The sequence below is a fragment of the Onychomys torridus genome, chromosome 5 (assembly GCF_903995425.1).
Source record: "Onychomys torridus chromosome 5, mOncTor1.1, whole genome shotgun sequence".
Taxonomy (NCBI): domain Eukaryota; kingdom Metazoa; phylum Chordata; class Mammalia; order Rodentia; family Cricetidae; genus Onychomys; species Onychomys torridus.
In genome coordinates, this window is record NC_050447.1 from 47,873,123 (window position 1) to 47,885,540 (window position 12,418).

The window sequence follows — 12,418 nt, forward strand, 5'->3', positions numbered from 1 at the left end:
ACTCACAGAGATCCGTCTGGCTCTGCCTCCTGAGTGCTGGGATTAAAGGTGTGCGCCACCACCACCCGGCTGGGGGCCATTCTTACTCAAACCACCATAATACCATAACACCATAACACCCTAACACCATAACAACACCATAACACCATAACACCATAACACCATAACACCATAACAACACCATAACACCACCATAACACCCTAACACCATAACACCCTAACACCATAACACCATAACACCACCATAACACCATAACACCCTAACACCCTAACACCCTAACACCATAACACCATAACACCATAACACCCTAACACCATAACACCATAACAACACCATAACACCATAACACCCTAACACCATAACACCAAAACACCATAACACCCTAACACCCTAACACCATAACACCATAACAACACCCTAATACCCTAACACCATAACACCATAACACCATAACACCATAACAACACCCTAACACCATAACACCATAACACCCTAACACCATAACACCCTAACACCCTAACACCATAACACCCTAACACCATAACACCCTAACACCCTAACACCCTAACACCCTAACACCAAAACACCCTAACACCATAACACCATAACACCATAACAACACCATAACACCATAACACCATAACACCCTAACACCCTAACACCATAACACCCTAACACCATAACAACACCAAAACACCCTAACACCCTAACACCATAACACCCTAACACCATAACACCATAACACCATAACACCATAACACCATAACACCATAACACCCTAACACCCTAACACCATAACACCCTAACACCATAACACCATAACACCATAACACCATAACACCCTAACACCATAACACCATAACACCATAACACCATAACAACACCATAACACCATAACACCATAACAACACCATAACACCCTAACACCATAACACCATAACACCCTAACACCAAAACACCATAACACCATAACACCCAATGTCTTCATCTGGCTTCAGTGTGTGCCTACATGCACAAGCTCACACACCCATGCCCACAGTAAATAACATGATTTCAGGGCAAACCAGAGAGCTCAGCATGTAAAGTTCACACTGTGGTGCACACTCACTTGAACTCACACACACACAACATACACACACACTAACAAGTAATAATAAGTATATTAATATTTGTAATTTCGGTACAATTTTCACTGAAAAGCTTATTATACACTGAAAAGTGAAGGGATTGTTTGTTTGAGAAAAGCCACAGAGAAAAAGAAATTAATGGAAATGATAGGTAAATACAGATATTCAAAGAAGAAGTCAGGGTCACTCTGCACTTGTATGGGCTCCCCCAGCTTTCCACAGCATGTAAGGGCACATGATGCAGGTGGTAAAGTTTCCTTCAGGTAGAGTGAGATATCCCCTTTCCTCCAGTAATGATAATAATTGTTTCTTTTTTCTTTAGAGACAAAGTTTCCCTGTGTAAAGGGCCACCATGCCCAAATACTGTAATTTCTAAGCGAGAAGTCGTGACTAAAGCCTATAACCCCAGAACTTGGAAGGCAGAGGTAGGATGATAGTTAGGAATTTGAGACCAGCATGAGCTACAGAATGAGACTTTGTTTCCAAAAAAAAAAAAAAAAAAAAAAAAGTTGGGCAGTGGTGGCGCACACTTTTAATCCCAGCACTCGGGAAGAAGAGGCAGGTGGATCTCTGTGAGATGGAGGACAGGCTGGTCTACAAGACAAATTTAGGATAGTCAGAGCTACACAGAGAAACCCTGTCTCAAAAAACAAAAACAAAAACAAACAAAACAAAAACAACAACAACAAAAAACCTAGCTAAATAAAACTTAAATCTCCAGTGCCATATGTAGGATATGAGTGTATCCCTTGTAAGTGTTATTTGCCCTGTTATAAAGAACATTCTTTAGCGTTTGGAGAGATTAAACGTTTGTTGAGGCAGTACTGACCTCTCCCCTGACCACTGAGCTGCACCCCCAGCTCTTTTTAATTTTCATTTTGAGATAAAAATCTCATAAAGTGGCATTGAATTCGCCATCCTCCTGCCTTAGCCTCCTCACCCTCCAGTAGCTAAGATGACAGGTGTGCAACACCAGCCTCAGCCTAAGTGTGAGCTTTCCTTGATCCAGCTGACAGGGTGGATCCCGCCGCAGATTCCCCGAGTCACAGCTTCCGGCCGCTCACACACCTGGTTCCGGGGCTTTCTCCTAGTCAGTTGCCTCCTCTGGCCTCTCTCTGAGTTTCGTCTGTCTTCCTAGAGATGTGTGCCAGCTTTTACCCTGCTGCTTCCACATTTATGTATAACTAGGTAATGAGCGACAGTCATAAGCCCAGCTGCCACGTCAGGCCTGTGGCCACCACCGACTCTGGATCTACAAATAGCTGAAGGAAGGAAAGGGAGGAAGGCCTGGCACATCGATGCAGCTGTCAGTATCTCACGGGAGGGGACACATCTGTGGACCCAGGGGGTCAGCGATGAGAAATGAGCTAGGAGACATCCTTAGAAATAAGTGTTTCAGCCGGGCAGTGGCGGCGCACACCTTTAATTCCAGCACTCGGGAGGCAGAGGCAGGAGGATCTCTGTGAGTTCGAGGCCAGCCTGGGCTACAGAGCGAGATCCAGGAAAGGCACAAAGCTACACAGAGAAACTCTGTCTCGAAAAGTAAAAAAATAAAATAAAAAATAAATGTTTCAGGAGCTGGAGAGATGCTCAGTGGTTAAGAGTGTGTGAATCCCATGGATGCAAGGAGAAAGACCACTGGCCCTAATCATGGCCAAATTAATCAGTGCAAGCATTTTTATTTGTCTACTGGGGCAGTCTCTCCCTAAAGGGGGGTCCCATCAAAGAGGTGCCTCCGCTGGAGTCCCGCCTCAGCCTTTCCATAAAAAAAGGAGTCACCACAGGAGAAGAGCAGCAAGAATGGAGGCCCCAGGTCGCCTGGAGACTAGGGGACAGCTTTATTCCCTGCCAGTGTTCAGCCATGGCTGCAGGCTACCTTAAAGGGCTGAGGCCACCTAGGCTGTGGGGCAGGAGGCCATCCTCCTTTATTGTGACCACCTCAGAGACATGTGAAAAAGAGGAGACAGGCGTGCGTGCAGCTGGAACCTGGGCTCTGCTACGGATTGGACAGTATCCTCCAGCAGGGATTGCAGGTTACAGGAAAGGAGTCTGGAAACTTCAAAGTGGAAACATGATTTATTTATTTAGAGACGGTCTCACTATTGTTAAGTAATAGCTCCTAGATCATGAGGAATGGAGTCAGGTTGTACTGGGCATTATTAGCCTCCTAGCCATAAAGAGTGGCTTAGCCCCAGCCAGACCGTTCCTGTTCCACCTTCAGAAACAATAAACAACCCACCCAGCTCCCAGTGCACTCAACTTTCATCCTGGGGAAAGGTTGGGAGCCCTCACTATTCCGATAGAGCAGTCTCGGCCTGTTGAGTACTAGTTTGCCTCCTTCTTTGCTGTTTTGAGACAGGGGTTCTCTGTGTAGCCTTGGCTGTCCTGGAACTCACTTTGTAGACCAGGTTAGCCTTGAAGTCAGAGATCCAACTGCCTCTGCCTCCTGAGTGCTGGGCTTAACGGCGTGTACCACCACCACGATCCAGCCCCCAGCCCACTTTTTTACTGATCATTACAAAACAGCATCTCACTGAGTTGTCCAGCCCAGTCTTGAACTTGCAACATAACCCAAGCAGGCCTCAAACTCCCATCCTCCTGCCCTTGGCTGGTTAAACAGCTAGACAGCAGGCCCTTACCACCCACCACACCTGGTTTCCAAAAACCTTTAAGGCTGATAAGAAATGTCTGCTGGGGGTGGCAAAGAGTGGGGAGACATGGGCTTTGTCTCCCCAAAATTCACGGTCAACATAGGAAATTCAAATGCATTCTGTGCCTGAGACCCAGCTCAGTGTTAAGGGGCATCTGCCCTTGTGGGGTCACCCTATTGCGTGCTGCTTCCTGCATGCATGCCTGCCATGTGTCAGTCAGCCTGTGCTCTGCCTGGGCTTACAAGGCCATTCCCTGCTCCCTTTGAGGTCCCCTCTCCCCTATAGCCTGCCTATTGGTCCCCCATTTACCCTCGCATGCATAGCTCAAATGCCTTTCCTGATGTCCATGTATGTTGGAAGCAAACATGCTCCCCCCCCCCCAGGAGCCCTGGGAGAGTTTATCATTCAATGTTATCTTTTCTTATTATTTATTATGAGGGGCTCATGCCGTGGCACAGATGTGGAGGTCAGAAGACAACTTTGTGGAGTTGGTTCTCTCCTTCCGTCTTTACATGGGTTCCAGGGCTCAAGTTCATGTTGGCAAACTTGCAGTAAGTTGCCTTCATAGGTCTGAGTGTACCATTAAAAAAAATAAAAGTTGGGTTGGGGATTTAGCTCAGTGGTAGAGTGCAATGCCCTGGGTTCGATCCTCAGCTCAAAAAAAAAAAAAAAGTTCTGCTGGGCAGTGGTGGTGCACGCCTTTAATCCCAGCACTTGGGAGGCAGAGGCAGGCAGATCTCTGTGAGTTTGAGGCCAGCCTGGTCTACAGAGCGAGTTCCAGGACAGTCAGGACTGTTACACAAAGAAACCCTGTCTAGAAAAAAAAAAAAAAAAGTTCTTTCCCATTCCCACAGAGTGAAAGAGAAAAGCACCTTATATGTAGAAATCAGAGTGTGTTCTGGTGTGGGTGCATATATGTGTAAATGCTTGTGCATGTATGTGTGACAGAAACAGTCAAGTTGTACCCAGATACAGTTGCAGCACCCCAGACATCATGCTAAGTCATCTCTATGTGATAATTCACTTTTTGTTGTTGTTGTTTTTTCGAGACAGGGTTTCTCTGTGTAGCTTTGCGCCTTTTCCTGGAACTCGATCTGTAGACCAGGCTGGCCTTGAACTCACAGAGGTCCACCTGGCTCTGCCTCCCAGGTTCTGGGATTAAAGGTGTGAGCCATCACCGCCCGGCACAATAACTCACTTTTAACCCTCCCCGATAACCTCAGGGACCATAACCCTCATTTCAGAAAGGCCACAAAAGTATCCGTGCAGGACCAAGACTGTAGCTCAGTTGGTAGAGTACTTGCCTAACATACATGAAGCCCAGGGTTTCACGCCCACTACCAAAAGACACGTGTATGCCCAGAACCGAGGAGGTGAAAATCAGGAGTTCAAGCGAAACCAGATGATTCAACAAAACCCAGAGATTCATTCTGCTGAGTGGGTCCAGGTCTTGGAGGGAAGAGACCCTAGGACAGGCATTTCAAAGGATCAGGCTGTAGATGCTGCGCACAATGATTGGGGATGGGCACCTCCTCGTGCATGAGGCATACTTTCCAGAACCCTGTGTTCCTGCCTCCCTTGGTTCCCAGAGACAGAGTCAGCCTCTGCCCTCTCTTATCTCGCCTTATTCCCACTGTACTCAGCATCTATCTCCCTACTTCAGATACAAGGCTGGCTTTGCTCAGCACATTTTGGCCAACACTGATTACCCAGCTGAGACACAGCCCATTCTTTCCTGAATAAAAGAGACCACCACAGACCCCACAACACCTGAAGAGTGTCAGAGCAGCCAGCATCTACACCCAACAGACAAACAAGGGACCAGTGACTGGCACCCAACAGAAGAGCACCTTCGCAGCTGAGAAGGTACTGGCCACATGCTTGCTTCTTCTAAAGGGGGACAAGAGACAGAGCCTCAACTCTGCAGTCAGAACCTAAGGGATCTCAGCATCCAGGATTGTGCAGGTCAAGAAGTTTGGGGTGGGGAGAACAGAGGTTAAGGTCACAGGGACAAGTGAGAGTCCTGGAAATGTGTCGGTGCAGCCTGATGGTCAGTTCCAAGAATCCCATTGCTACCTCAGAGCTGGAGTATGGGTGTGGGAGGTGTGGGGAGTGGGGTGTGTGTGCAGCAATCAATTAGCAATGTCTGCCATGAGTTGGAATAGAAAGTGGAGACCTGTGTGTGTAGTGATATTGTGTCCCCCAATATATTGTGCACCCTAATAAAGTTATCTGGAGTCAGAGAACAGAACAGCCACAAGACAGACATAGAGTCCAGAAAATGGTGGCACATACACCTTTAATCCTATCACTTGGGAGGCAGAGATCCATGCAGATCTCTGTGAGTTCAAAGCCACACTGGAAACAGCCAGGCATGGTGACACATGCCTTTAATCCTAGGAAGTGATAGGAGGAAGCAGAAAGGTATATAAGGCGTGAGGACCAGGAACTAGAGCCCCCCCCCCAACTTCCGGGGAGCTGACAACCAAACCCAGGGCCCTAGCGCTTGCTAGGCAAGCGTTCTACCACTGAGCTAAACCCCCAACCCCGAACTAGAGCCTTTTTAAGCTTTAACTTTTAGCAGCAGTTAGCTGAGATCCATAAGGATGAGGATTCAGAGTCTTTCAGTCTGAGGAAACAAGATCAGCTAAGGAATTGGTGAAGTGAGGTTAGCTGTGGCTTGTTCTGTCTCTCTGATCTTTCAGCGTTCACCCCAATACCTGGCTCCTGGTTTGTCTTTATTAATAAGAACTTCTAACAATTCATGCTACATATGTATTACATACTTATTGTCCTGAGTGGCTGAACTGTGGGAAATTACTAGAATTATAATAGCTCAGCCAAGCAGAGTAGCAAATGCTGTAATCTCAGCACTTGAGAGGCTGAGGCAAAAGGACTGAGTTCCAGGCCGGCTTGGGCCACCAGTGAGAACTTGTCTCAAAATAACAATAGCAGGTAACATGTATTAAGCATGTCAACTGTGCTAGCTTGTTCATTTCTTCCATTTCTGTCCTCAAATTAACCCTCAGAGATGGATGTCATAGTCCTTCCTCTAAAAGGCCTGCCCCATGGGGCCTTTTTTATATTTGTGTCATTTGATATTGCACCCTGGGCTCCCAAAATACTACCTGGCTATGCAGGCACTAGGTCACATGTTTGTTAAGGAACGGATGAATTATCATTTTGCAGATGAGGAAACCGAGGGCCTGAGCAGTCAGTAGCTTGCTCCAGGTAGGCAGCTGCTAAATGCTACTTTAGGGCATCATGCCCCATGGAACTTTCTGGAAGGTAAACATGTTCTGTAATCTGTCCCATATGACAGCTACTAGCCACATGTGACCACTGGGGACTTAAAATATGGCTAGTGTGTGGAAATCTGAATTTATAATTTTATATAAATCTTGACTAATTAAAGCTGACATTGGAAATAGCAGCACACGGCTGATGGCAGCTTCTCTGAATAGCACAGCCTGGAGCTTAAGGATTTGATCACCAGAGACTAATGCCAGATTCCAGGATGTAAAGTGCACACAGGTCAAGGTTTCCCTGTGGCACTATAGAAATACCCTGGCTTTAGGTTCCACGGGAGAGGGGAGGGGAGGGAAGGAGTTGCCAGTGAGTGGAGGTCCCAGTACATGCTTTTGCTGTCCTTCTGCCACAGCAGTCTGGGAGGGCTTTTACCTAGGTTGTGAATGATATGATGGTTCCAGAGGGGATCTGGACAACTGAGGACAACCTGCTGAGCTTGGGACACTGTTCAAGGCCTGCAACCTTGACCTCCTGAGTCCTCAAGCCTTATCCTTTTATTGTTCAACAGAAAGCAAAACAAGGCACCATCACATGCACCACACACACACACACACACACACACACACACACACACACACACACACACCATGGGTGAATCAGGCTGTGGGCACTACTAGTGGGTGAGGGACCTCAGGGGTGACACGCTAGAGCTGGGGTGTGCACTCATTATGCACATAGTGGCTTCCAGATGGCAGCTCACTCCTCCTCCAGGCCTCTGTCCAGGCTGGCTGGTGTCTTGCTTCCCTTCCTTTCAAAGGGTGATGTTGAGAAATGCCTGAAGCAGATGACGGCCTGAGAACAAATGGTACTAGAGAGAGTCCACTCCAGACTATGTCAGTTTTATCAGGGATCGGGGCTTTAAATGGAAGAGTGCCTATGTGGTTGGTTGAGAGTCTTGTATCATCAGCTAAAGTTAACAGTTATGTCACAGATAGTTTGAAGAAACCATGGATGAACTCCTTGTACTTTGTTGACACCACCAGGAGGGAGGAGCAGGTTGGAGGTGGGGAAACTGAGGCATAACAAAGTAAAGTAGCTGGCGTTGTTCACACATCAAGGGTGCAGCCATGCCAGGGCTCATCCCCAGGCAGACCTGGGGGGAAATAGTTTGAGAGGGAGGGAGGAAGGGGTAATAAACAACCCAGAAGGGAGGGTTTTTTTTCTCTACTCAGAGATGAGGCACCGCCACTCAGGACTGGCCTATATTCCCACTGTGGCCCTCTCCACATGGCAGCCTCATCCTCTAAAGGCATTCCTAGCCCCTCAGCAGTTCCACACTTACAGGATGTGCCGGCCAAGGGTTCCCAGCAAAGACATGACTGAGGCTAGCCAGCGAGCCCGCTCTTTTGTGCAGAATGTCAACTATCTAGATTATTCAGCCCTTGGGAGGAAGGCCAGGCCAGGGACAAACCTTTGGCAGGCAGAACCCAGTGTTTAGAGAGTGGGCCCCACCTTCTGGGCCCAGCCTTCTCCTCCAGGAGCCCAGCCAACCTCAACCTCAACAGTCTTTTGGTGATCTGCATTATCATTTTCTCTCTGTCTCTGTCTCTGTCTCTGTCTCTCTCTTTCCTTTTCTTTCTTTCTTCCTTTTGTCCTGGATCTCACTCTGTAGATCAGGCTGGCCTAGAACTCACAGAGATCTGCCTACCTCTGCCTCCTGAATGCTGGAATTAAAGGCATACGCCACCACTGCTCAGCTCTTTCTTTCTTTCTTTCTTTCTTTCTTTCTTTCTTTCTTTCTTTCTTTCTTTCCTTTTTTATGTGTTTATGCTGTTCTGGAGACAGAATCCAGGCCTTCATACATGTTAGACAATGTACCACTGAGGCACATTCCCAGCCCTAACATCTACTTCTGAACAGAGGGTTAGGCACAGAAATAACACAGACCTCATTAGAGTTGACCTCTATGGCCAGCTGTATGGGTCTGTGGCCTCTGGGGTTACACAGGCCCGGTGTTCAGAAAGGCCCAGGGCTGAAGTTTAAATTGTTGCCTTGGACTTCGGAGTCACTTGACCTTGCACTTGTTCTGTGTATACAAAGCATGATGGGACCGTAGAACAGGTAATAAATAGTTCTGGGCCACAGGAGTCCCTCATTCCTATTAATCACTGTCCCCAATGGGGACCTGTGAATGCTGTCTACCAAATTACTCAATATGGCCTGTGACAGTCTGTAAGTGTTCCTGAGTCTCCCTCCCTATGTCCCAGGGATTTCAAAATGAAGTCGTGACTTTAGCACCTGTGAATGGAGCCAGGCATGGTGGCCCAAGCCTTTAATCTCAGCACTCGGGAGGGAGAGGCAGGTTGATCTCTGTTAGTTCCAGGCCAGCCTGGTCTACATGGTGAGTTCCAGGACAACCAGAGTTACACAGAGAAACCCTGTCTCACACACACCCCCCCCCACACACACACACGCCACAGCTGTGATTGCTCTGAAGCAGGTCACAGAAGCAAGGAAAGGCTTTGTCCTGTGTTGTGCCACAGCTTCATGTTGCATCTCTGAGATGACAGTGTGGAGTCCCTGTCAGGGGTATCACTAAGACCCTCCTTTTGGGGAGGTAAACAAGAAAGACCAAGCAGTACCCACCTCCATGTCATTTATAACAGGGATGCTATTTGTAACAGGATGCATATTCACCACTGAGGGAGGCCCAGTGCAAAATCTGCACCATTAGCACCATGCTACAGAAGAGCCTTTACTGACGTGAGAAAATTCATGTTCATGAAAGAGAGGAAACGTTGCCCAAGAGCCCAAGTCATGTGATCTCGTTTGCATAGATGCACAGAGAATACACAACAGTGGGAAAGACTTTGGGCTGTGTATCTTTTCTTTTCTTTTCTTTTTCTTTCTTTCTTTCTTTTTTTTTTTTTTGAGACAAAGTCCCTAGGTAACCCTGGATGTTCTAGAACTCACTATGTAGACCAGGCTGGCCTTGAACTCAGAGGAATGACTGGGATTAAAAGGCAGGCACCTCCATGCCTCTGTATGTCCTTAAATGCCCACAGCTGTTTCTTTTGGTGGCTGACATTTTCTCCTTTCTTGCTTCTGTTTTCTGAGCTCTCTGTGAGGAGGATGTATCTCTGTGAGGCACTATGGTAGCCGGGTCCAGGCTGGACTGCAAGCTCTGGAGGCTGACTACCAGGCATCAGAGTTCTGCTTCTGAAAGGTGAATGATCTCAGGTATGGGGCTTTCCTTCTCCAGGCCTCACCTTCCACATCTGTAAACAGGAAGGGAAGGATCCCTTCCTCCCAGGGTCAAGGAGACCAAATGATTTCCTGTGCATACAGAGTTTAGAGCAATGTCCAGGGCATAGTAAACTCAGGTGCTTTCTGGCATTGTTGTTGTTTAGAAATCATATAATCACAGCCTTCAGGAGGCTGAGGCAGAAGGACCAAGAGTTCCAACCGACCCTGGCCACATAACAAGGCCCTACCTCAGATTTATGATGATCTTCCTGCCTCTGCTTCCTGAGCACTAGGACTACAAGCGTGATCCGCCATGGTTGGCTGGCATTCACTAGTTTTGTAATTGAGGAAAAATGTTTTGAAAGGCAGAAAATGCAAGCCAGTTCACTCCATCCTCCTAGGGAGATAGGATGAGGCCAGGCTAGCTTTACATGCCCAGGTCACGTGTGTATTTCCAGGTTTGTCCAAGGCCTGACTACAGCCCCTCACCTCAGGGCTATGCATCTTCCGCTCTGGCTTTACAAACCCAACACCTCAGGTACTAATGTGAAGTTACAGGTTATTAACATAGTCTTAGTTGGGTTATCTATAGTTAAAAAAAAAATCTCACCGGGTGGTGGTGGCGCACTCCTTTCATCCCAGCTCTCGGGAGGCAGAGGCAGGCAGATCTCTGTGAGTTCGAGGCCAGCCTGGTCTACAGAGTGAGTTCCAGGACAGGCTCCAAAGCTACACAGAGAAACCCTGTCTCAAAAAAACCAAAATAAATTAATTAATTAAAATTAAAAAAAAAATCTCTTTAGCTAAATCTTTTTTTTTTTTTTTTTGGAGCTGAGGATCGAACCCAGGGCCTTGTGCTTGCTAGGCAAGTGCTCTACCACTGAGCTAAATCCCCAACCCCTATCCAACTAAATCTTGATAGATAATAAGTAGATATAAATTGATATCCACACAGGTACTCAACTAACAATATTCTCATTTCAAAACACCCCCCCACCCCCACCCCACACAAGTCCCTAATTTCCCGTAGTTAGCTGTCCCAACTTCCCCACCCTTGGCATCCTTTGCTGTGCTTCCTGGCTTTCCCATTTTTCCTGTTTGAACATTTTACTTATGTTTTCTGTTTGCGATTTTGAGACAAAGTTTCACTATCGAGCCCAAGCTGTCCTTGAACTCTTCATCTTCCTGATTCAGCCTCCCAAGGAAGACAACTGGGTGCCACCCATGGCAGCCAGGAGCGTCCTTTCCTGTCTAGCTTCTTTTGCTCTTCAAGGTTTTTCCAGACGGTAGCGGGAGTGAAGTTTGATAATGGATAGATTAAGTAATGATGATCTCAGTTCAACAAATATTTACCGAGAGGCCATGTACCTGCCGAGGAGTCCAGCAAAGATCATACCATTTGCTGGAGGGCTTCGAGTGGAAAAGAGACGGGAAGAAAGGGAGGAAAGAATTATGTAAAATATGATGAGCCAACTAGGGCAAAGTTGAGGGCCCTGATGGTTGAGGCACTGGGGAGAAAGAGACAGAGAGAGAGAGAGGTAGAAAGAGAGAGAGGGAGGGTGAAAGAGAGAGGGCAAGAGAGGGAGGGCGAGAGAAAGAAAGAGGGGGGTGACAGAAAGAGAGGGAGAGGAGAGAGAGAGAGAGAAAGACCGAGAAAGAGAGAGAGGGAGGGAGGGAGAGAGAGAGAGAACGAGATAGAAAGAAAGAGGGTGAATTAGAGAGAGAGACAGAGACAGAGAGACAGAAAGACAGAGAGAGAGAGCAAGAGGGAGAGAGAGAGAGGGAGGGGAGAGAGAGAAAGACCGAGAAAGAGAGAGAGCAAGAGGGAGAGAGAGAACGAGATAGAAAGAGACAGAGTGAATTAGAGAGAGAGACAGAGACAGACAGAGAGACAGAGAGACAGAGAGAGAGAGAGAGAGAGAAAGACCGAGAAAGAGAGAGAGGGAGGGAGGGAGAGAGAGAGAGAGAGAAAGAGAGAGAGAGAGCAAGAGGGAGAGAGAGAACGAGATAGAAAGAGACAGGGTGAATTAGAGAGAGAGACAGAGACAGAGACAGACAGAGAGACAGAGACAGAGAGAGACAGAGAAAAGAAAAAGAACAGGTAATAGATAAGGATAAATAGTTCGGAGAAGCAGTATCAGGACAGG